At 47.3% G+C, this 25,720-nt stretch overlaps 1 protein-coding gene across 1 annotated transcript in view; it reads left to right on the plus strand.

Moving 5' to 3' along the window:
- Nucleotides 1-25,720, plus strand: part of MYO1D (myosin ID) — a 341,746-nt gene that overhangs the window by 44,197 nt on the left and 271,829 nt on the right. The window contains exon 2 of the mRNA XM_063959995.1: nt 24,726-24,838. The gene's annotated coding sequence lies outside the window, so the exon portion shown is untranslated. The remainder of the gene's footprint in view (nt 1-24,725; nt 24,839-25,720) is intronic.

Here is a 25,720-nt window from a genome sequence, read left to right on the forward strand (position 1 = left end):
TGAATCTCAGCGGGTCGGGTTTATTATTTCTTTGCTCCAGGGAGATCCTCAGACCTGGGCATTTGGTTTAAGAGCAGAGGATCCGGCTTTGTTGTCAGTTGACGCCTTTTTTGAGTCTTTAGGGCTCTTGTATGATGACCCTGATAGAGAGGCGTCCGCTGAAAGTCAGTTGCGCGCTCTCAGACAGGGTAGAAATCCTGCGAAGGGTTATTGTACGGAGTTTCGCCGTTGGTCGAACGACTGTGGCTGGAATGACCCAGCCCTGTGCAGTCAGTTTCGCCTCGGCTTATCAGAGTCTATAAAAGACAGTCTCCTTCAGTACCCCGCTCCTGAGACTCTCGATAAACTCATGGAGCTTTCTATTAAGATTGATCGTCGTCTCAGAGAGCGGAGGGCTGAAAAAGGAGCACCTGTAAGGTCAAGTCCGTGTGTATATTCCATTCCTGAAGACGTAGAGGAGCCCATGCAGATGGGTCTCTCCCGGCTGTCTCCTGAAGAAAGAGCCAGAAGGCAAAATTCTGGTCTTTGTCTGTACTGTGGGGGTAAGGGACATTTTGCTCGTAATTGTCCGAACAAGTCGGGAAACGCTTTGACCAGGTGAATTGTGAGGGGGTTCACCTAGGTCTGCAGCTTATCTCCTCGAATAACTCCCTTTTAGTCCCAGTTAAAGTTTCCTTTGGCAGCCTCAGTTCTTCGGGGTCGGCTTTTGTTGACAGTGGAGCTGCAGGAAACTTTATGGATTTAACTTGGGCTAAGGCCTTAGGCATTCCTCAGTTACCTTTGGGTAGGTGTGTCACCATGCATGGCTTAGATGGGAGTCCGCTGTCTAATGGGATTATTTCTCTCCGTACACCCCCTGTACTACGTACAGTAGGAGCTCTACATTCCGAGAAAATCAAGTTCTTTCTTACACATTGCCCAGCAGTTCCAGTTGTTCTGGGTCACCCTTGGCTGGCCTTTCATAATCCCACCATTGATTGGCGGTCGGGGGAGATTTCACATTGGGGTACTTTTTGTGATAAGGAATGTATCACGTTTCCAGTCAGAGTAGCAGCTATCATTCCAGAACTCATTCCGGTGGAATACCAGGAGTTTGCTGATGTTTTCTCCAAAGGCAATGCGGACATTCTGCCTCCCCATCGGCCTTATGATTGTGCTATTGAGTTAATTCCTGGTGCCGCATTGCCAAAGGGAAGATTATATGCATTATCCGGGCCAGAAACTGCGGCTATGAATTATTATGTAAAGGAGAGCCTTGAGAAAGGATTTATTAGACCATCAAAATCTCCTTTAAGTGCAGGCTTCTTCTTTGTGGAGAAAAAGGATGGCTCGCTTAGACCTTGCATTGATTTTAGAGCCCTGAATAAGATCTCAGTTAAAAACACCTATCCTTTGCCGTTGATTTCTGTACTCTTTGATCAGTTACGTTCTGCTGTGATTTTTTCTAAAATTGACCTTAGAGGAGCGTACAACCTCATCCGAATTAAATCTGGAGATGAGTGGAAAACGGCCTTCAGTACTCAGTCGGGTCACTACGAATACCTGGTGATGCCGTTCGGCCTGTCCGATGCTCCGGCAGTTTTTCAAGACCTCATTAACGATGTGCTCCGTGACTTCCTAGGGAAATTCGTGGTCGTTTACTTAGATGACATCCTGATTTTTTCTGAATCAATGGAACAACATGTTACCCAGGTGCGTCTGGTTCTTCAAAAGTTACGTGAGAATCATTTATATGCCAAGCTGGAGAAGTGTGAGTTTCATGTCACGGAAGTATCTTTTTTAGGGTACATAATTTCCCCTCAGGGATTTTCCATGGAACCAAAGAAACTCCAGGCCATCCTTAGTTGGGCGCAACCCACCAATTTAAAAGCAATTCAGCGCTTTTTAGGGTTTGCGAATTATTATAGGAGGTTCATTCATTCTTTTTCTGACCTGGTTGCTCCCATTGTAGCTCTGACAAAGAAAGGAGCGGATCCTACCAACTGGTCGCGTGAAGCTGAGTTGTCCTTCCGGGCCTTGAAACAAGCCTTTGTCTCGGCTCCAGTCCTCAGACATCCTAATCCGGAATTGCCCTTTGTGGTGGAGGTTGATGCCTCGGAGGTTGGAGTGGGGGCTATCCTTTCTCAAAAGGATCCGGAGTCTCTGGAGTTACATCCTTGTGCCTTTATGTCCAGGAAATTCTCCTCCGCTGAATCCAACTATGACGTTGGTAATCGGGAGTAACTGGCGGTAAAGTGGGCTTTCGAGGAGTGGAGGCATTGGCTGGAGGGAGCAAAACATACTATTTCGGTATTGACTGACCATAAGAACCTGCAATACATTGAATCGGCTAAGCGGCTTAATGCCCGGCAGGCACGTTGGGCATTATTTTTTACGCGTTTCAAATTTATAATCACTTTCAGGCCTGGTTCGAAGAATACTAAGGCTGATGCCCTGTCACGTAGCTTTCTTCCGGTTCACAATAACAATCCTGTTACCCCCATACTTCCATCTTCAGTCATCTGGGCGGGCCTCACACAAGATTTATTTATCCAGTTAAAACAGCTTCAACACCAAGCTCCTAGAATTACTCCTGCTGGTCGTCTTTACGTCCCTGAGTTTTTGAGAGCTACTGTTTTAACGGAATTCCATGATAACAAAGTTTCATGGCATCCAGGGGTCTCTAAGACATTGGAGTTAGTCTCTCGCTCAGTATGGTGGCCTGGTCTTTCTAAAGACGTCAAGGAATTTGTTTATTCATGTCAGGTTTGTGCACAGCATAAGGTTCCCCGTTCCTTGCCCATCGGGCAACTTATGCCCTTAAATGTTCCTCTCAGGCCGTGGTCTCATATTTCCATGGATTTTGTGGTTGACCTTCCCCTTTCAGCCGGATTCCGAGTCATATGGGTGGTAGTGGACCGTTTTAGTAAAATGGCTCATTTTATTGCTCTTCCCCGATTGCCTTCTGCCCAAGGGTTGGCAGTTTTGTTTCTCCGCCATGTATTCAGGCTTCATGGGTTGCCTACTGATATTGTTTCTGATCGGGGTCCACAATTCATCGCACAATTCTGGAAATGTTTTTGTGCCTCATTGAAGATGAAATTGTCGTTAACATCCGGTTACCACCCACAATCCAACGGGCAAACCGAACGAGTTAACCAATCATTGAAACAATATTTGCGCTTGTATTCAGCCAAACTCCAGAATGATTGGTCCGAGTTTCTTCCGTTGGCTGAATTTGCTTACAATAATTCTTGTCATTCCTCCACTACAGAGTCTCCATTCTTTTCAGTTTTTGGTTTTCACCCCAGAGCTAATTCTTTTTTTCATCATTCCTCAGTCTCCTCGCTTACCTTAACCTCCCATCTCAGAGCCATTTGGAAAAAGGTGCACCTTGCTCTCAGAAAAGCGGCCTTTCGAGAGAAGAAATTTTCTGACAGGCTCCGACGTCCTTGCACTTTTAAGGTGGGAGATAGGGTGTGGTTGTCGACTCGCAACATCAGGCTTCGACAATCCTCGGCTAGACTGGGATCCAAATTTATTGGGCCATTTCTTATTATTAAAAGAGTCAACCCAGTTGCCTTTCGGCTACGTTTACCAAGATCTCTCAGGATTGGAAATACGTTTCATTGTTCCCTGTTGAAACAATACGTTTCTTCCAGTAGGTTTCCTCGGAGGATCTCTCAGGGTAGATCTCCAGTGGATGTACAGGGACAGCAGGAGTTCTTGGTAGAGAAGGTTCTCGATTCCAAATTATCCCGGGGTCGGCTTTATTTTTTAGTTCACTGGAAAGGCTATGGTCCAGAGGAAAGGTCTTGGGTCCTGGATAAGGATCTTCATGACCCTAGGCTCAAGAGGGCATTTTTTCGGGAATTTCCTCAGAAACCTGGCTTTAGGGGTTCCTTGACCCCTCCTCAAGGGGGGGGGTACTGTTAGGCGCCGGGGTCCGCTTGTCCGCGCGGCCCGGCGCCTAGCAACTAGAGACGCCATGCACGTACAGCCGCCGGCTCCCTAGCAACGCTAGACGCCGGGCGCGCTGAGCCGCACGGACCCTAGCAACGGGGACGCCACTGGCGGACCGCGTTCCCCGTTGCTAGGCTTTAGGAAATTAGATATTCACCTGCTCTCTGGCCGTGCAGCAAGGCAGCTGCACGGCATTTATTCTAATCAGCCTTTAGCAGCTGATTGGAGGACTCCTTGTTAAATACACTCCCAGGGCTTCTCACAGACGCCGGTAATAGCTTCCTGCATGCTGCCTTTGTTTGCTGAGAGTCTGTTTCCAGTCCTGCTGTATCCGGTCATTCCAGTCCTCAGAAGTCCGGTATTCGGGAGTTGTCATCTCATCCCAAGAGGTCGTTTGGTTCCCTGGAGTCCTGACTGATCACCGTTTTATATCCAGTGGTGTTCGTGAGTTGCGGCTCTGCCGTGTGTTGCGGCTCAGCCGCTTTACCTTTTATATTTTGTGTTTGGAGCATTTGCGGAGGGTTCCGCTTCCACAAGTCCTCTCTGGTACTCGGCGGTGCCGGGTAGGAGAATTGGACAAGTGGATATTTTGGTTGTCCTTTTCCCTGGCGGTTTCTCCGCACATAATATAGTTTTGAGTTTGCTTAGCCCCTGGCCTGGTTGTTTAGTTAGAGGGCCTCTTGTTATCACCCTGTCTCGGGTTTCCCTTGGTCTCTCATTAAGACCGGGGGGCATCAAAGTTGGGCAGACATAATCCGCCCTTCAAACGCGGCTGCCAAGGGCTCAAGAAACCATAGTCTCGCAGGGGATTTCTGACAACACGGGTGAGACAACAGAGTTAGGGCGCCAGGGGCTATTTTCCTGTCCTGCTCCCTTCCCCAGCATTCCGTTCCAGTGCTCCGGTCCTTGCCATAAGATCTCCTCTGACCAGAGTGCTGGAATCATAACACTATGGGGCCCAGAGCTGAGAGAGGCCACATTCCCTGTCACAATTACATGTGTTCTATATAGGGGTGTAGCTACCATAGGTACTGTGACTGCCTACCAGTGCAATGCCTCACCTACTGGTGTGATCTCCACCTTCTGTGACATGATTCTTCTGGTGCTGTGACTGCCTACCAGTGTAATGCCTCACCTACTGGTGTGATCTCCACCTCCTTTGACATGATCCTCCATCCCTGCTGCCTAAACCTAACCCTCCCTATCTTGCTGCCTAATCACTCCCGGGGGTGCCTAACCCTAACCCACCCTACCCGCAGCCTAATGCTAACCTCCCCCCACACGCAGCCTAAACCTAACCCAGCGCCTGACGCCTAAACCTAACCCCCCGCCAATGGCCTAAACCTAACCCTCCCTCCCCAGCAGCCTAACCAGCCTAACAACCCCCAGGGGTGCCTAACCCTAACTCACCCTACCCGCAGCTTAACCCCAACCTCCCCCTACCCACAGCCTAAACTTAACCCCCCCGCCTGATGCCTAAACCTAATCCCCCTCCTAAACCTAACCCTTCCTACCCCGCAGCCTAACCACCACTGGAAGTGCCTAACCCTAAGCTCCCCCCATCAGCAGCCGAAACGTAACCCCCCCCGCCTAACACCTAAACCTAACCCTCCCGTCAGATGCCTAAGCCTAAACCTTTCTCCCACGCAGCCTAACCTCCCCCGGGGGTGCATAACCCACCCTATCCGCAGCCTAACCCTAATCTCCCCCCATGCAGCCTAACCTTAACTCCCCACCTGACACGTAAACCTAACCCTCCCTCCCCCGCAGCCTAACCCCCCCTCCCTCCATGCCTGATGCCTAAACCTAACCCCCCTTGCCCAGCCCTAACCCTGTGATCGTGGGAATACGGGCGTCAGTATCCTTGCCCATTCAGAGTTCCAACGTCGGGATTCTGAAGAGTGTCGGGATCCCAGTGTCAGTATTCTGACTGCCGTAAACCCGACTGCCGGCATCTTTACCGCATCTCCTAATAGGTAATGCATATGTCCCAACATTTGGAGCATGTGTCCGCAGCTCTCCTCCCAGGCAGCTCCCAGGCAGCTATTCAAGGATCACCCACTGCATGTGGACGAAGAGGAAGAGATGAAAAATTATTGTTAGTGGATGAACAAGCAGAGAGACAAACTGCAAACAGTGGTGTGGTTGTGTAGAGAGAAAAATCTCTCTATGTAAATATGTTACTCTAACTACTGAGGACATGGAAAATACCTAAAATAAGGACAATTATCCCAAAGGGCCCATTGTTTTTATACAATACACACATTGGGGGGATAAGTTCTCTCTTATAGTAATTAGTGGGTACCTTCAGAAAAGAAATTTGACCAGTAAATAATAAAAGCTATAAATTGCTAACATTTAGGGGTCAATCCAAATAGGTACGAGTTACCATTGCTGCGACGTTTCAACAGCATCCAAACTCACACCCTTCGTGGCCAGATTCAGCCTATGGGGCTACCGGAAAGTGCGGCTGTTGTAAGACAAACTCGCACCTAATTAAACTGACCTCTTAGTTGTTAAATGTGATAAAATATTAAAATATAATGGTGTAATTGTGGGCCTGATTCAGTTGTGGTTGTTGAAGCGATCACTGCTGCAATCTTGCCGTTCACAATTGCATCGTGAGTCTGAGCAGTCGTAGGCTGAGCAAGTCTCCTAGACACAGGGGGCTCTCCAGCAGCAACACAGGTCGCAATGGGTAATTTATGTACGCACATGGAACAGCGTTTGAACGGACCTGACACACCTGTATACAGTTAGCCACCCCCATTACCACCTCAAACTCTGACTTCCTGTCAATCACTTTGCGATGGGATCCTCTATGTGAGCGTGATTTCATTTTGTGTGCAGTGCAGCTTACACGCATGCACAGTGAAAAAGCATTGAGCCACTTGGTGCAACAGCAGCTCTGCGTCCACATCTGAATCAGGCCCCCTGAACGGTAAGGAGAACTCTAGGGAACGGAACACTGTCACCTTTATTATATGTAAAGATAGGGAAACCAGTCACTTGTTACAGCACCAATTCACATAATTTATACCATTCTGTACCATTTCATCATTTGGTTATTCTATGGGGGAGATGTATTAAGCCCGGCAGAGTGATAAATTGGAGAGAGGTAAAGTACCAGCCAATCAGCTCATAACTGCCATGTTACAGGCTGTGTTTGAAAAATGACAACTAGGAGCTGATTGGTTGTTAGTTTGTCTCTCTCCACTTTATCACTCTCCCAGGCTTTGTACACCTGCCCCCAGTTACTGATATACTCCCAGTTACTGATATACTGTAAATGTCAGCCATTTCACTATCTCCCCCGATCTGTATTGTTCTTCCCACGATCTGTATGTTCTGTGTCATGCTCTCCCCACTCTTCCTGTTTTTCTGTATTACAGTATGTTCTACATCTCACAACCCCCAAAAGTGTATGTCCTTCCTCTATATGTCCTATAGAGTATGCCACAATTTCTATGTTTTTGTATTGTGTTTTAGTTGCCTCCGCCGTCTTTTAATACGTTTGTATGTAAAATTTAACGATCGTCGCTTGTAAACTGTGGATATGTATAGAAAGACAGAAGGACGGATTTTTGCTTTTATGTAGTAGATACACTTAGAGTTTACTTTGATATGTGACTGTCATATTTGGCAACATTTTATAACAAGTTCCAGGGATGCTTGGTGGCTGAGCCCAGTGCAAGGTGGAATGTCATGTGCGGATCGGTCTAGGAGGACCTTGGTGCACTACAACTCCAATTGTGTCATGTTTACTGGACTTCATTATAATGTGATGATTTGTTTTTAATTCATGTTAATTACTCATGTTCCATAGATTTTTATTTATACCACTTAATGTGCGCATAACACAGTGTTTATAGGGCCTAATTCAGACCTGATCGCTCGCTAGCATTTTTTGCAGCGCTGCCATCAGGTCAGAATTGCGCATGTGTATGTGTGATAGCCGGGCAGCGGCCGGCCCATCAGTCATATTAAAAAGCATTGCACACCAGGCCGTCTCATCACATAAGCAAGCAGTTTATTCACAGTTCAGACAGGGTTATCACAACAGTAACAGTTAACTTCTTTTTCTTCTCTCCAGCACAATATTCATTTGGGTTACATCAGGTTACATCTCCTTTCATTTGATTCACGGGCAATAACAGCATTACAGTACAGTACATACCAGCGCAGTCTCTGGGAATCAGTAGTGCGGCTTCCGCAAACTGAGATTCATTTCAGTGTGCTCTCCCCCATTCGCTAGGGGCTCTATCTAAACGGGATCTCTCATGGACACGTTACTGGGGGCCTTCCGCCAAACATGATTTCCTATCACTCACCCAGCTTGTCCTCTCCCGCAGACTCACACCTCCCATCCTGCTTCTGGGGTACCCCTGAAGGTGAGGATCCCCTTTATTTCTTCCACTGATTGCTCATGCTGTAGCTGCTTTCACACTGCAAATCTGGATATCTCTTGCTCTTCCTAGCAGCACCTACATGCTGTTCCATAATGCCAGGGACTGAGGAGTTATAGATGCTTGTTCCACAGTCCCCAGACTGCGTTTCTCCTGGACACTAGCCTGTGCCCTCCATCTCAGTCCTCAGCTCATACTGCATTTTAGCCTCTCCTTTGTTCCTTCTACTAAAACCCCCTACACTTCCTGTCCTAACTCCTTACATGTCACAGGGTCTACCAGGGCTTAAAGTGGTCCTGGTGAGGTGGTGGAACTCTTGGAGGAGGACCATGGAGGCACTAGGACCTGAGGAAGGAGTAGGTGGCTGCAGCTCATCAGCAACACTAGTGCCCCCTGTATAATCGATTGACGCAGATGATGGGGTGGGCTTTTCTGTTGGAATTACTGTGAAGGGCAATGGAGGAGGTGGAACTAGTTCCCCCTACCATTACAGGTGGTGGAACTCAGTGCCACCTCGTTCCCCCCCCCACTTTAACCCCTGGGGTCTACAAGTAACTGGTTTTGGGGCCATAAACTCCCCCACTCACTGTTAAGAATCAAAAGGCTTTTGGAACTTTCCAAAATCTGTTGTCTCCTAACATTCTAGTATGCCACATACACCCCTGCTAAAATCTTGCGTGTCCCCAATCCCCACGCAATATACCTATGAGCTTGCAAAAAGTCTAGCAAGGAACACTCTCTTATACTCTACAGCAAGGTCAAAACATAACACACAATAAACAAGCATAATTGCAGTATACATCACACACAGTATAACAATCACATGAGCAGAAAAACATGGCATGCAAACACAATATAACAATCACATGAGCAGAAAAATATGGCATGCAAACACACAATATAGCAATCACATGAGCAGAAAAACATGGCATGCAAAACATCACATGAAATACAAATCACATATACTGCTGCCTTTTTCCTCTGAATTACAGTCCTGGGTTACAGATGATCATGAATGTTCCAACATCTTCTGGCAATTGTGCCAAACACTTAGAACCTGCCCGTGCCGGCCCTTTCTTCCCCAGTTCGCTGGGTCAGAAGAGGTAGGTGGCTTTCATGGGCCCCTCCCAATAAAGTTTTCCCCAAATTGTCAAATAAATCTTCGGTACCGATCCTGTTCGCGGACGCCAAGTTGTAATAGCCGGGCAGCGGCAGGTCCATCAGTGATTTTAACAAGCATTGTCACGCCAGGCCGTCTCATCACATAAGCAAGCAGTTTATACACAGTTCAGACAGGGTTATCACGACAGTAACAGTTAACTTCTTTTTCTTCTCTCCAGCACAATATTCATTTGGGTTACATCAGGTTACATCTCCTTTCATTTGCTTCACGGGCAATAACAGCATTACAGTACAGTACATACCAGCGCAGTCTCTGGGAATCAGTAGTGCGGCTTCCGCAAACTGAGATTCATTTCAGTGTGCTCTCCCCCATTCGCTAGGGGCTCTATCTAAATGGGATCTCTCATGGACAAGTTACTGGGGGCCTTCCGCCAAACGTGATTTCCTATCACTCACCCAGCTCGTCCTCTCCCGTAGACTCCCACCTCCCATCCTGCTTCTGGGGTACCCCTGAAGGTGAGGATCCCCTTTATTTCTTCCACTGATTGCTCATGCTGTAGCTGCTCTCACACTGCAAATCTGGATATCTCTTGCTCTTCCTAGCAGCACCTACATGCTGTTCCATAATGCCAGGGACTGTGGAGTTATAGATGCTTGTTCCACAGTCCCCAGACTGCGTTTCTCCTGGACACTAGCCTGTGCCCTCCATCTCAGTCCTCAGCTCATACTGCATTCTAGCCTCTCCTTTGTTCCTTCTACTAAAACCCCCTACACTTCCTGTCCTAACTCCTTACATGTCACAGGGTCTGCAAGTAACTGGTTTTGGGGCCATAAACTCCCCCACTCACTGATAAGAATCAAAAGGCTTTTGGAACTTTCCAAAATCTGTTGTCTCCTAACATTCTAGTATGCCACATATGCACCGCAATGTGCAGGCACGTCGCACAGGTACAGATCGGTTTGTTGCTCTGCGATGGGTGTGGGTAAAGAATCCATTTGCATGGGTGGTCCATGTCAGGTTTGGCCATCCAAGGGGTATATTTACTAAGCTCCCGATTTTGAACGATTTTGCGTTTTTTCTTCAAAGTGTCATCTCGGGAATTTACTAAGCACAAATCTCGGCAGTGATGAGGGCATTCGTATTTTTTTTTTAAGTCCAAGAAAAAAATACGAATGAATACACCATTGGTCAAATACGCCTGTTATTTGATAGAACTCGGTCATTTACTAAAGTTTGTATTTCACAAACACTGCCGGCAATAGCCAAACACTGCCGTGAATAAATACAAATCGTAAAAAAAGCAGTTTTAAAATAGACCTGCTTTTTTTTACCGTGTTCTGATAGGCATGCACGGATCCGTGAGATTCGTGCATGTTTATCAGTGGGAAGGGGTGGGAAGGGGTGGGAAAGTGTTAATTTTTATTTAAAAAAAATGCGTGGGGTCTACCCCCCTAAGCAAAACCAGCCTCGGGCTCTTTGAGCCGGTCCTGGTTCTCAAAATATGGGGGGGAAAATGACAGGGGTTCCCCCATATTTCATAAACCAGCACCGGGCTCTGCGCCTGGTCCTGGTTCCAAAAATACGGGGGACAAAAAGCGTAGGGGTCCCCCCGTATTTTTGAAACCAGCACCGGGCTCCACTAGCCAGGTACATAATGCCACAGCCGGGGGACACTTTTATACTGGTCCCGGCGGCCTTGGCATTACATACCCAACTAGTCACCCTTGGCCGGGGTAACCTGGAGGAGTGGGAACCCCTTAAATCAAGGGGTCCCCCCCTCTAGCCACCCAAGGGCCAGGGGTGAAGCCCGAGGCTGTCCCCCCATCCAAGGGCGGCGGATGGGGGGCTGATAGCCTTTTGAAAAAAATGTGAATATTGTTTTTCGTAGCAGTACTACAAGTCCCAGCAAGCCTCCCCCGCAAGCTGGTACTTGGAGAACCACAAGTACCAGCATGCGGTGGAAAACCGGGCCCGCTGGTACCTGTAGTACTACTACTAAAAAAATACCCCCCAAAAAACAGGACACACACACCGTGATAGTATAAGTTTATTACATACATGCACACCTCCAAACATACATACTTACCTATGTTCACACGTGGCTCGGTCCTCTTCTCCATGTAGAATCCTAGGGGTACCTGTGAAAAAAATTATACTTACATAATCCAGGGTATCTTCTTTCCTTTGTATAATCCACGTACTTGGCAAAATATAAAAACGGAAACCCGACCACGCACTGAAAGGGGTCCCATGTTTTCACATGGGACCCCTTTCCCCGACTGCCAGGACCCCCCCTGACTACTGTCAAAGAGGGTCCCTTCTGCCAATCAGGGAGCGCCACGTCGTCGCACCCTCCTGATTGGCTGTGTGCTCCTGTAGTGTCTGTGAGGCAGCACATGGCAGAGATACAATGTAGCGCCTATGCGCTCCATTGTATCCAATGGTGGGAACTTTGCGGTCAGCGGTTGACCAAAAGTAACCTCACCGCTGACCGCAAAGTTCCCACCATTGGATACAATGGAGCGCATAGGCGCTACATTGTATCTCTGCCGTGTGCTGCCTGACAGACACTACAGGAGCACACAGCCAATCAGGAGAGTGCCACGACGTGGCGCTCCCTGATTGGCTGAAGGGACCCTCTTTGACAGGAGTCAGGGGGGGTCCTGGCAGTTGGGAAAAGGGGTCCCATGTGTCAACATGGGACCCCTTTCAGTGCGTGGTCGGGTTTCCGTTTTTTTGTTTTGCCAAGTACGTGGATTATACAAAGAAAGCAAGATGCCCTGGATTATGTGAGTATAATTTTTTCACAGGTACCCCAAGGATTCTACATGGAGAAGAGGACCGAGCCTCGTGGGAACATAGGTAAGTATGTATGTTTGGAGGTGTGCATGTATATAATAAACTTATACTGTCATGGTGTGTGTGTCCTGTTTTTTTGGGGGTATTTTTTTAGTAGTAGTACTACAGGTACCAGCGGGCCCGGTTTTCCACCGCATGCTGGTACTTGTGGTTCTCCAAGTAGCAGCTTGCGGGGGAGGCTTGCTGGGACTTGTAGTACTGCTACTAAAAACAATATTCACATTTTTTTCAAAAGGCTATCAGCCCCCCATCCGCCGCCCTTGGATGGGGGGGGGGGGGACAGCCTCGGGCTTCACCCCTGGCCCTTGGGTGGCTGGAGGGGGGGGACCCCTTGATTTAAGGGGTTCCCACTCCTCCAGGGTACCCCGGCCAGGGGTGACTAGTTGGGTATGTAATGCCAGGGCCACCGGGACCAGTATAAAAGGGTCCCCCGGCTGTGGCATTATGTACCTGGCTAGTGGAGCCCGGTGCTGGTTTCAAAAATACGGGGGACCCCTACGCTTTTTGTCCCCTGTATTTTTGGGACCAGGACCAGGCGCAGAGCCCGGTGCTGGTTAATGAAATATGGGGGAACTCCTGTCATTTTCCCCCCCATATTTTGTGAACCAGGACCGGCTCAAAGAGCCCGAGGCTGGTTTTGCTTAGGGGGGGGGACCCCACGCATTTTTTTTTTTTGCTTTTTAACAATGTTATTTTTTTTTACGAAAGGTGCACAATGAAGCCCTGCACGGATCTCACAGATCCGGCCGAGATTCATTGTGTTAATGTCGGCAGTGTTTTACTATTCACTCCCGTAAAACACTGCCAAAAAATACGAATGACATCGACATCGGAAAACACGGAAATGCAGAATACGACAGCTTAGTAAATTAGTCGTAATGAATTCAAAAAGTTGCAAATTTACACTTTCGATGTCATTCGTGTTTGATCTTTAACCTCATTCTGAAAAATACGAATTTTAGTAAATATACCCCCATCTGTGAGGTCAAATTGATCAATAATCCTGGGCCGCAGCTCCAGAGGTGGGATGGGCCTGCGTATGGCCAGCTGTACAGTGGAGACATCGGATAACAGCCCATGTCCTCTCATGCTTTACAGTGTTCGTTGCAAAATTGGTGGTGGGTGTTTGGTAGGCTAAAGCACTGGGGCTCATTACAAATACTGGATTCTATTTACTAAGCCTTGGAGAGAGATAAAGTGGACGGAGATAAGTACCAACCAATCAGCTGCTAACTGTCATATTATACGCTGGGTTTGAAAAATGACAGGAGCTGATTGGCTGGTACTTTATCTCCATCCACTTTATCTCTCTCCAAGGCTTAATACATAGACCCCATTGTATGCAGTGGATGTGGGGGTGATAAAATGGTTAAAAAATAGATACTTTTTTGCTGGTGAGCTACAGGGCTCAGATATCACACACTTACCTAGTTATTGGCTGCCAGTTGGGAGGGGAATGACGCAACCATGTGGGCAGTGCAGGGGCATGACAGCAGAATCGCATCATCAAGGCACAGTATATAAAGCCACGACTACATCATTGTAAAGCGGAGGAAGGGGCCATGATGATGGGATTCAGCAGGAATAGCGTCATCAGCTCGCCTGGACTGGTCACTTCACACGGGAAGTGGGCATCAGCGTGTGGAACTGAGGCGTTACTGAAGATATGCCTACACCTTGGTGCCTGCTATCCTGGAGTCTCCAAGACATTGCGGGAGAATAGGCAAGTACCATATGCTCTATCGTGCGTTGGGATCGTGTAACTGGCTGTTGGGATCCCAGCGGTCAGCTTCCTGATGCCGGGATCCTGGCCGCCAGATTGCTGGAGGGGGTACAAGTGCATCAGAGCCCCATGCAGGCTCGCCAAGGGCGTAGCTACCATAGGTGCAGAGAGTGCAGCTGCTATGGGGCCCAGAGCTGAAAGGGGCCACCTTCCCTGTCACAGTTACATGTGTTATATAGAAGGGTGCAGCTACCATATGTGCAGGGAGTGCAGCTGCTATGGGGCCCAGAGCTAAGAGGGGCCACCTTCCCTGTCACAGTTACATGTGTTATATACAAGGACGTAGCTACCATAAGTGTAGGGAGTGCAGCTACCAGGGGCGGATTGGCCCACCAGGACACCATGACAGATTTCAATGGGTTGGTCCCATATCCCCCTCAGCCAGGCCGAATCACACTCAGGCTGGGCTGGCTCACACTGCTTCTAGTACTTGTGGTTCATTGGAATGCAATCCGGAAGTTAGGCTAGCGGGCACTTCCAGGTGCCACTAGCCGTGAAAAGTGGTGATGCTGTTCTACCAATGGGGGACCTTGAGAAAATGAACCAGCCCAGCAGCATCCTCTCCCTGGCCCCGGCCAAAGGTCTCTTCAACGAGCCCGGCCCAGGAGCAGCAGCAAAGCGATGGCCGGAGCTGGATTCACTACACCCGCTACGACCCTAGCACCCGCACTCTCACTGAACTGGCCAGAGTGGCGACTGAGCACTGAAGGGGACCTGGCAGAGAGGTTATTTTTAATTACATTTTCTGCTGCGGGGTACACTGGGCTCCACAAGGAATGGACAATGGGGTGTAGAGTAGGATCTTGATCCGAAGCACCAACAGGCTCAAAGCTTTGACCATCTTCCCAGAATGCACAGCGCCGCCTCCTATATCATCCTGCCTCCCTGCACAGGATCTCAGTTTTGTAGCTGGTGCTGCAGTAGCAGCTGAAGCCCCTCCCCCAGCCCCAGGGCGCCATTTTCTGCATATGTTCCCGCCCTGGAGCTGCATATCTGTCTCTCCCTCACTCCCTGGCAGTGTCTCCGGCGCCATTATCCCTCAGCTCACTGTTCCTGGGAATGCTTGGGCAAATCCTCCTATGTAAAGCCACCTGGTTGTCAGTGCTGTGACTTTACAAGACACTTAAGTATACTACCTGCCTTTTTTAGTCAGTGTTAGTTAAGAAAGAGTGCACTTAGCCAGGGTTTCCTAGTACAATTACCCTGTGATATACATCCAGTTCTTACTGTGTACTGTTATATCTATTGTTATATAGCTGTGTAAGCTAGTCCAGTGCAGTATTATTGTTAGTAATAACCTCTGCATTTTACAGACTGTGACTATTTGTGTGTGCATTTGATAGCTGAGTGGTATCCATTTCGTGTGTTTCACTCAACCTGCTATCCCTATATTCTATATCCTGAGGGGGCTTGGTGCGTCAGGTTTTATCGAATATAGGATTTTCACAAAGATATACTGTATTATGTATTTTTCTCTGTGATTTAAGTCACCATATCTCTCCTTTATCTCTGCTGGTGCTGACTACACTGCGCAGGGGTTTGGGCAAGAGCTATTGTGCTGCTGACAAATTGTACTGTGTTACCTGATACTTCAAGTTACATCATGTCTGCTTCTGAGGGTAACGGCTCTGGGGCTGAACATACTGCCGGTGTTGCTGAAGCCGCAGATACCTATGAGGAAAATATAGCAGCTTTGGGCTCTGGTTCTGGGGGCTCCTTGCCCCCCCAGTGGGACGGTGGCAACGGGGGTAAATAATGACCCGCCGTGGGCCGCTTTTTCTACGCTTCTGCATACACTAGTTCATAAACTAACACTCCCTATGGGACCCCCAATGCCGGTGCAACCGTTTGTGGTCCCTGCAGCTAACCCGCCGTGGGCAGACGATTTATCTGCTCAAATAAAGAAGTTGAACCAGTCCCTGAGTACTAAAAAGTCTGACCGTCGCTCGCCTAAGTCCAAGGGGTCCTCTAAGCGAGCGCTTGTCTCCTCACAATCCACTGCTGTCACTGACACCTCGTCAGATGAAGACGGCACTTACACTGACCCCACAGGTTCTGACTCAGATACGGCTGATGGGGAGGGTGGTTCACATGTGGATGTTCCTGATCTTTTGGAAGCTATTAAATTAATTTTACAGATTACGAATGATCCCGAGCCATCCGTTCCTCCTAAGAAACCAGATCGGTTCAACGTCAGAAGGTGATTAAACAAGTTTTACCTCACTCTGACCACCTAATGGATATAAGTCAGGAACCCTGGGAAAACCCGGGTACGAAGTTTGTGCCTCAAAAGAAGATGCTGGCTCGCTATCCCCTCGCGCCGGAGCTGTCTAAGAATTGGGAAACGCCTCCTCCAGTGGACTCACACGTGGCTAGGATGGTGGTTTCCTCAGCTCTACCGGTCACCACCGTCACGTCTCTAAAAGAGCCTACGGATAAATGTGTGGAGGGTTGTCTGAAAGCGATTTACACCCTCACGGGTGCTGCACAAAGGCCCACTATTGCAGCTACTTGGGCTGCAGAGGCCATTGAAGCATGGGCCTTGGAGTTAGAAGCTGAAATCTCCTCTGACCATGCTAGACAATGCTTGTCTTATATTGTCACAGCTTCTCGTTATATTAAAGAGGCGGCTTCTGATGCTGGTATCCTGGCAGCCAAGGCCTCTACTACGTCAGTCCTGGTTCGCCGGATATTGTGGCTGAGATCCTGGTCTGTGGATCTGGACTCTAGAAAAACCCTGGAGATACTCCCTTTTAAGGGAGATATTCTGTTTGGGGAGGATTTAAATAAGATTGTGGCTGACTTGGCTACTGCCAAAACTGCCTGTCTGCCAAGTACTGCTCCTTCTGTGTCGAAGGCTAAAAGGTACTTCCTTTCGCTACTTTCGTCCTTCAGGTAAAGCAAAAGGTCAGGCGTACAACAAGCAGGCCCGCACTTCCAAACCTGGTAAGCCTAAGCCCAAAAGAGCCTGGGTGGCCCATCAGCCAGCTTCCAAGACAGATAAGCCTGCCGGGATCCCAGGGCGGGGGGCCGGCCTCTAGGGTATACCCAGGAATGGTTGAAGACCACTTCAGATGCCTGGGTACGGGAAGTCATCACTCGAGGTTACGCCATAGCCTTCAAAAACCGCCCCCCTCATCGATTTTGCCAGACAGATGTCCCGTTGGACAAGACAAAGGCAAACAATCTACATTCGGTGGTACAGACCCTCCTGGATACAGGAGTCGTAGTACAGGTGCCTCTTGCGCAGAGGGGCCGGGGGTACTATTCTCCGCTGTTTCTAGTCCCGAAACCGAATGGGTCCTCCCGGCCCATTCTCAACCTCAAGGCATTGAACAGGTTTGTGAAGGTTTCCAAGTTCCGGATGGAAACCCTTCGCTCTATAGTTCTGGCCTTGGAACCTGGGGACTTCATGGTCTCCCTGGATATACAGGATGCTTACCTGCATATTCCTATAGCAGTGTCTCATCAGCAATACCTGAGATTTGCGATTGGCAACTGCCATTACCAGTTTCGGGCGTTACCTTTTGGTTTAACAACGGCTCCGCAAGTCTTTACAAAAGTCATGGCAGTGGTGACGGTGGTACTCCGCCGTCAAGGGGTCAGGATACTGCTGTATTTGGACGACTATTTAATCCTGGCAAATTACCCAGAACTTCTCCTGTGTCATCTAGATGTGACGGTCCGGTTTCTGCAAGCCCACGGGTGGCTCATCAACTGGAAGAAGTAATCCCTGATCCCTGCTCAGAGCATGGTGCATCTGGGAGCACTAATGGACACTCACAAGCGGTGGTTGTCCTGTCTCAGGAGAAAGTCCTGAAATTTCAGGACAGGATTCGTTGCTTCCTATCTCGTCCGCAAGTGTCGATACATTCGGCGATGCAGGTGCTGGGCCTCATGGTGTCAGCATTATGGTGGAGTACGCTCAATTTCACTCTCGCCCTCTCCAGAGGCTGATTCTAGCCAAATGGGACGGCCTGCCTCACCGGATCAGGTCTCAAATGATCTCATTGACTCCGGAGGTCCGTCTGTCGCTGCTCTGGTGGCTCCGGGACCAACAACTGTGCAGGGGCCGTCCGTTCTGGATATCCGACTGGGTCCTGTTGACAGATGCCAGTCTAAGAGGTTGGGGCGCGGTGCTGGAGCAACACTCCCTTCAGGGGCGGTGGACCAAGGAGGAGTCCCTCTTCTCGATTAATATTCTGGAGTTGCAGGCGGTCTTCAATGCCTTGAACCTAGCCCAGCATTTAATTCAGAACCGTCCTGTTCAAGTACAGTCGGACAACGCCACCACAGTGGCTTACATAAATCATCAAGGCGGCACTCGAAGCCGCCTAGCAATGAAGGAAGTCTCACGGATTCTACAGTGGGCAGAACGCCATCTACAGGCCATCTCGGCAATATTCATTCCGGGAGTCCTGAATTGGGAAGCGGACTTTCTCAGTCGTCAGGACGTGCATGCCGGCGAGTGGGGCCTCCATCCAGAAGTGTTTCAACTCCTCATGGAAAGGAGGGGCCTTCCAGACGTAGATCTGATGGCGTCTCGACACAATCACAAGGTTCCGGTCTTCGGAGCAAGGACAAGGGATCCTCAAACAGCATTCGTGGATGCGCTGGCGGTACCGTGGAGGTTTTGGCTGCCGTACGTGTTCCCTCCGGTGTCACTCCTGCCCAGGGTGATTCGGAAGTTCAAGCAAGAAAAAGGAATTCTGCTTCTCATAGCTCCAGCGTGGCCCAGACGGCACTGGTTCTCAGACCTGCAAGGCCTATCATCAGAGCGTCCAATTCTACTTCCACAACGCCCAGACCTCCTCGTTAAGGGTCCCTGTGTCTACCAGGACCTAGCCCGGCTGTCTTTGACGGCGTGGCTCTTGAAGCTTCCGTCTTAAGGGCTAAAGGGTTTTCTGAGGTGGTCATTCAAACAATGTTGCGGGACCGGAAACCGGCTTCGGCTCGGATTTACTATAGGGTCTGGCATTCTTACTTTGTTTGGTGCGCATGTAACGATTATGACGCTTCCAAGTTTAGTATAGCCAAGTTGTTGGCTTTTCTTCAGCATGGCCTTTTCTTCAATAAATGGTGGCAAACTGCTCTAATGGCCTTTTCTTCAGCATGACGCTTCCAAGTTTAGTATAGCCAAGTGACCCCTTGACGACACAGAGGTAGAGCAATGGACTACTGTACCGTACTGCTATATATATATATATATATATATATACTGGTGGTCAGCAAAATTCTGCACTGTCCTCCTACTATATACTGTGCACAACTACAATGCAGCACAGATATGGATAGTATACTTGACGACACAGAGGTAGAGCAATGGACTACTGTACCGTACTGCTATATATATATATATATATATATATATATATATGTATATATACTGGTGGTCAGCAAAATTTTGCACTGTCCTCCTACTATATACTGCGCACAACTACAATGCAGCATATAGATAGTATACTTGACGACACAGAGGTAGAGCAATGACTACTGTACCGTACTGCTATATATATATACTGGTGGTCAGCAAAAGTCTGCACTGTCCTACTATATACTGCACACAACTACAATGCAGCACAGATATGGCTAGTATACTTGACGACACAGAGGTAGAGCAATGGACTACTGTACCGTACTGCTATATATATATATATATATATATATATATATACTGGTGGTCAGCAAAATTCTGCACTGTCCTCCTACTATATACTGCGCACAACTACAATGCAACACAGATATGGATAGTATACTTGACGACACAGAGGTAGAGCAATGGACTACTGTACCGTACTGCTATATATATATATACTGGTGGTCAGCAAAATTCTGCACTGTCCTCTTACTATATACTGCGCACAACTACAATGCAGCACAGATATGGATAGTATACTTGACGACACAGAGGTAGAGCAATGGACTACTGTACCATACTGCTATATATATATATATATATATATACTGGTGGTCAGCAAAATTTTGCACTGTCCTCCTACTATATACTGCGCACAACTACAATGCAGCACAGATATGGATAGTATACTTGACGACACAGAGGTAGAGCAATGGACTACTGTACCGTACTGCTATTTATATATACTGGTGGTCAGCAAAATTCTGCACTGTCCTACCATATACTGCGCACAACTACAATGCAGCACAGATATGGCTGGTAAACTTGACGACACAGAGGTAGAGCAATGGACTACTGTACCGTACTGCTATATATATATATATATATATATATATATATATGCAAAGAAGATGCGGCACTCTGGGCTTGAATAATTCCACAAAACTCCGATATTTTGCAGCAACGTTTCAGTAGTCTCTCCTACTGTCGTCAGGCTTTAAAGCCTGACGACAGTAGGAGAGACTACTGAAACGTTGCTGCAAAATATCGGAGTTTTGTGGAATTATTCAAGCCCAGAGTGCCGCATCTTCTTTGCATATATTTATCCTTTATGATGGCACCGGCTGCAGATAAGCATTTGTATTGGGAGTGCCAGACCTTGCATTGAATATATATATATATATATATACACACACACATACTGGTGGTCAGCAAAATTCTGCACTGTCCTCCTACTATATACTGCGCACAACTACAATGCAGCACAGATATGGATAGTATACTTGACGACACAGAGGTAGAGCAATGGACTACTGTACCGTACTGCTATATATATATACTGGTGGTCAGCAAAATTTTGCACTGTCCTCCTACTATATACTGCGCACAACTACAATGCAGCACAGATATGGATAGTATACTTGATGACACAGAGGTAGAGCAATGGACTACTGTACCGTACTGCTATATATATATACTGGTGGTCAGCAAAATTCTGCACTGTCCTACTATATACTGCGCACAACTACAATGCAGCACAGATATGGCTAGTATACTTGACGACACAGAGGTAGAGCAATGGACTACTGTACCGTACTGCTATATATATATATATACTGGTGGTCAGCAAAATTCTGCACTGTCCTCTTACTATATACTGCGCACAACTACAATGCAGCACAGATATGGATAGTATACTTGACGACACAGAGGTAGAGCAATAGACTACTGTACCATACTGCTATATATATATATATATATATATATATATATATATACACACACACTGGTGGTCAGCAAAATTTTGCACTGTCCTCCTACTATATACTGCGCACAACTACAATGCAGCACAGATATGGATAGTATACTTGACGACACAGAGGTAGAGCAATGGACTACTGTACCGTACTGCTATATATATATATACTGGTGGTCAGCAAAATTCTGCACTGTCCTCCTACTATATACTGCGCACAACTACAATGCAGCACAGATATAGATAGTATACTTGACGACAAAGAGGTAGAGCAATGGACTACTGTACCGTACTGCTATATATATATATATATATATATATATACATACATATACTGGTGGTCAGCAAAATTCTGCACTGTCCTCCTACTATATACTGCATACAACTACAATGCAGCACAGATATGGATAGTATACTTGACGACACAGAGGTAGAGCAATAGACTACTGTACCATACTGCTATATATATATATATATATATATATATACACACACTGGTGGTCAGCAAAATTTTGCACTGTCCTCCTACTATATACTGCGCACAACTACAATGCAGCACAGATATGGATAGTATACTTGACGACACAGAGGTAGAGCAATGGACTACTGTACCGTACTGCTATATATATATATACTGGTGGTCAGCAAAATTCTGCACTGTCCTCCTACTATATACTGCGCACAACTACAATGCAGCACAGATATGGATAGCATACTTGACGACACAGAGGTAGAGCAATGGACTACTGTACCGTACTGCTATATATATATATATATATATATATATATATATATTGGTGGTCAGCAAAATTCTGCACTGTCCTCCTACTATATACTGCGCACAACTACAATGCAGCACAGATATAGATAGTATACTTGACGACAAAGAGGTAGAGCAATGGACTACTGTACCGTACTGCTATATATATATATATATATATATATATATATACATACATATACTGGTGGTCAGCAAAATTCTGCACTGTCCTCCTACTATATACTGCATACAACTACAATGCAGCACAGATATAGATAGTATACTTGACGACACAGAGGTAGAGCAATGGACTACTGTACCGTACTGCTATATATATACTGGTGGTCAGCAAAATTCTGCACTGTCCTCCTACTATATACTGCGCACAACTACAATGCAGCACAGATATGGATAGTATACTTGACGACACAGAGGTAGAGCAATGGACTACTGTACCGTACTGCTATATATATACTGGTGGTCAGCAAAATTCTGCACTGTCCTCCTACTATATACTGTGCACAACTACAATGCAGCACAGATATGGATAGTATACTTGACGACACAGAGGTAGAGCAATGGACTACTGTACCGTACGGATATATATATATACTGGTGGTCAGCAAAATTCTGTACTGTCCTCCTACAATGCAGCACAGATATGGAGCGATTTCAGGCAGAGAACGTAGATATTTGCAGCACACTGAGCACAGATATTTGCAGCACACTGAACAGTGAACACAGAAACCACGTCCTCTCGCTATCATCTCCAAAGCACGAGTGAAAATGGCGGCGACGCGCACCTCCTTATATAGAATACGAATCTCGCGAGAATCCGACAGCGGGATGATGACGTTCGGGGGCGTTCTGGTTAATCGAGCAAGGCGGGAAGATCTGAGGCTGCCTCGGAACCGTGTAAAATGGGTGAAGTTCGGGGGGGTTCGGATCTCGTGGAACCGAACCCGCTCATCTCTAGTTACATCATGTTAATTTACACCCAGTAAGAACAGTTGGTGCCGACATACTACTGTGTCTCCCATACAGTGTTTACTTTTTGAAAAAGCATACAACTACCGACCTGCTGACACTTCATCCACTGAATCAAGTACCATCAGGAGTCGGCGATGCCGACAGAGAGATTCCCATAGCTGTTTGCGACAGAGCACTCACACATGTCGACACATGTGCACTTAAAAGCTATAGTGGGTATATCTGACAGGGAAAGCACAGACACTTATGTACAACTCATTGACTGCACGCCCATTATATAATATAGTGCTATATTTTTTTATATGGCACTAAATCACTGTGCCCCACTTCGGTTTACACTGCTAGCTGTAAACAGTGCTTTGGCGGGGACTGTGGAGAAAATGGTCCTGTATCAAGTTGTGAGGGCTAAGCCACGCCCCCTTCTCTGCGCGCTTCAGCCCTGCTATTATTTTACAGTTTTATACTGGCGGGGTCCGTATACAGTGCCTATGCACTGTATACATCTTTAGCCAGGCTCATTGGAGAGGTAAAGTGCTGCCCAGGGCGCCCCCCCTGCGCCCTTGTAGTGCAGTTGGTGTGTGGGAGCAATGGTGCGCAGCGCGACCGCTGCGCGGTACCTCTGAGACTCTGAAGTCTTCTGCCATCACTGAAGTCTTCTGTTCTTCTAATACTCACCCAGCTTCTTTCTTCTGGCTTCTGTGAGGGGGTTGACGGCGCGGCTCCGGGAACAAGCAGCTAGGCGCACCAAGTGATCGAACCCTCTGGAGCTAATGGTGTCCAGTAGCCTAAGAAGCAGAGCCCTTAACTCAGAAGAAGTAGGTCTGACTTCTCTCCCCTCAGTCCCACGAAGCAGAGAGCCTGTACCCAGCAGGTCTTTCTGAAAATAAAAAACCTAACATAAAGTCTTTAAAGAGAAACTCAGTAGAGCTCCCCTAGTGTGTGTCCAGTCTCTCCTGGGCACAGAATCTAACTGGAATCTGGAGGAGGGGCATAGAGGAAGGAGCCAGTTTACACCCATGCAAAGTTTTATAGTGTGCCCATGTCTCCTGCGGATCCCGTCTATACCCCATGGTCCTTACGGAGTCCCCAGCATCCTCTAGGATGTCTGAGAAAACGCAGGAGTGGCTGGAGAAACGGGGTAGTGGCTGGCCGAATGCAGGGCGTGTTTATGACGTCAAACCAGGAACTAAACAGACTGCAGTCATCGCAAGCTAGAAGTAAGTCTTGAGCCACTCTGAAACTGCATGAAATTTTTAAGTGGCAGAACTGCTAACCTTTCGATCGCACTTCTGCTAAGCTAAGATACACTCCCTGAGGGCGGCGGCCTAGCGCTTGCATTGCTGCTAAAAGCAGCTAGCGAGCGATCAACTGAGAATGAGGGCCATAATTTGGTGTGAACATTCATCATACAGATAAGGCAGTGGCTCCAGGACAGTATTTGCCCACTTTTGGTATTACTGTGAGGTGTGCATACAGGGCTGAGGTGTACCCTGAAAGAGGGAATTTACTGATTTATGTAAACAAGGGGATATTTCACTTACAAATTTTTTATGATGGAGGAAAGAGAAGCTCTTTGCGCATTTTGCTTTACACATGTTGTTTCTTAAAAGTATCATCTTATTCCTGTAGGGCAGGGGGTTTGAAGTCCAGTCCTCACCCCAACAGGTCATGTTCTCAGGATTTCTTCAGTCATGTAACGGTGATTTACTTTCTTTAGCTGAATCAGTAATTATTTTTCCTGTTTCCACAGACAGAAATCCTGAAGCCATGACCCACTGGAGTTACTTAATAATTGGAGCTGAAACCCCTGCTCTAGGGTAATATTTTGTCCAATAATTCAGGAACAGACAGGGAGATTGACGGGTATGTCACTCAAGAAAAATATATGGTTTGCTAGTGGAAAGCATCAAAGGCTTTCTATAAGTATAAAGGACTTTCTCATATAAATCATGTAAAATTATGCTAACTTGTGGTAATATAGTACATGTGTTTTTTATACAACAGACTACTACCAGTGAATTATAGTTTCTTGGGGGTTTATTTTCAGTGAAGCACAAATATGTTTCTTATAATAATTCTATTTAATAACTGTACAGTATTTAGGTTTAATTATTGTTTATTTTTAGTCAATTGATTAGGAACTTCACTGTCATTCAACTATAGTATGCCTCAACGTCTCTAACTAGCTGTTACAGCAGATATACTGTATAACTCCATGTGCAGCAGAAACACACCTCCCTCTGATGGCATCAGTCTGTGATGAAGGCTTCAGGATTGCTGAACCTACACTGCACTAATTAGGGGTGCAGGATATGAGGTGGCGTTGAGGAGTTAGAGTAGCAGGGTTTGTTTTTTTTCGCTGGCAGTGCCGTGCTGCTTCAGTGAGACAGCAGATGGCTTCCGGGGCAGTGTCTCTGACCCACCTGTCTGGTCGCAGCTGGCTCCGACACTGTGCGGGTGAGCTCCAGTACCTGGGATGAGGATCTCTCCTATGCTGGCTACTGTCGTAAACTCTCTTCTTTGCCATGCAGTGCAGTGACTAGCGCATGGTGCACCGTGTAAGCTATAGAAGCGAGCTGTTGGTACTATGTTTTTCAGCAGGCTAAGGTCCCAGCTGCCTACCCAGCACCAACCGATAACACGCTGATCCAGGCTTTTGCTTGTTAACAGGTGCAGTCACCGATGTTACAGAAATCAAAGGATCACTTTGCTAGCTATCCACTTGACAGTGGAAACTAAAGCCTG

The sequence above is a fragment of the Pseudophryne corroboree genome, chromosome 3 (assembly GCF_028390025.1).
Source record: "Pseudophryne corroboree isolate aPseCor3 chromosome 3, aPseCor3.hap2, whole genome shotgun sequence".
NCBI lineage: Eukaryota > Metazoa > Chordata > Amphibia > Anura > Myobatrachidae > Pseudophryne > Pseudophryne corroboree.